We start from the raw sequence: 897 nt of genomic DNA on the forward strand, positions 1-897 counted from the left end.
TCTGGGGTCTGGGACTCTGGAACTCTCCTCCCCGGTGCCCAGACACCCCGGGGGCTCCTGCAGCACTGGACGCAGAAACCTTCTGATTTCAGGGCTGACTTCTCTATTCACCCCTCTCCGGAGCTTTAGGAATGGCTTTTCTTGTTTTTAGATTTTTAAGTAACCTCAACATCCAACTTGGGGCTCGAACTCACAACCCCAAGACCAAGAGTTGCGTGTCCACCAACTGAGCCAGCCAGGGCTCTCCCTCCCCCCCATGGCTTCTTGAAAGGGGTCCCTGGGTCTTATGTGAAATTCCGAAGGGGGGCCTGGGGCCCGGTGAGGAGGGGCCCCACGGGGCTGGTCCGCCCCCCTGGCGGGTCCCTCCAGGAACCGCCCTGCTTCCTTCCATGCAGAGAACAGTCACCACTGCCACCCCTCGGGCTTTGGCTACGGGAGACCTCGGAGCCACGTGTGGGCACCTGCAGTGGACACAGCCCCGCCCTCCAGCCCATGGCACTGCCTGGCCAGGACACACTTGAGGCTCCGGCAGAGTGTGGGCGTGGAGAAAACTCCTCGAGCCCATCACCTCCCACCCCCAGGGCCAGGTCTCCACGCACCCTCCTCTCCTCACTCCCTCGTGTGCTCTGGGCCACGCTTCCCGGGCTGGGGGAGATTGGCCACTCCAGAAGCACCCCACCCACTGCCCCCAGGCCCTCTTCTGGACCCCCGTGCCCAGGGCACCGTCCTGGCCATCCTTCTTCAAGCTCTCCCCTCTCTAAACCCCACGATCTCGTTTCTGGAACCTTCACAGGCCCGGCTCGGCCAGGGACCCTCTGTCCCCACGTCCACATCATGCTTCGAGGTAGACGTACACAGTGGGACACAGGCTGGAAGCCCCTCTCAGGGATGGCTGCC

General features: G+C 63.1%; 1 protein-coding gene across 1 annotated transcript in view; it reads right to left on the minus strand.

Annotated features, from left to right (window-relative positions):
• Window positions 1-897, minus strand: part of ANO7 (anoctamin 7) — a 26484-nt gene that overhangs the window by 4502 nt on the left and 21085 nt on the right. The window lies entirely within an intron of this gene.

Source organism: Crocuta crocuta, unplaced genomic scaffold, assembly GCF_008692635.1.
Source record: "Crocuta crocuta isolate KB4526 unplaced genomic scaffold, BGI_CrCroc_1.0 scaffold290, whole genome shotgun sequence".
NCBI lineage: Eukaryota > Metazoa > Chordata > Mammalia > Carnivora > Hyaenidae > Crocuta > Crocuta crocuta.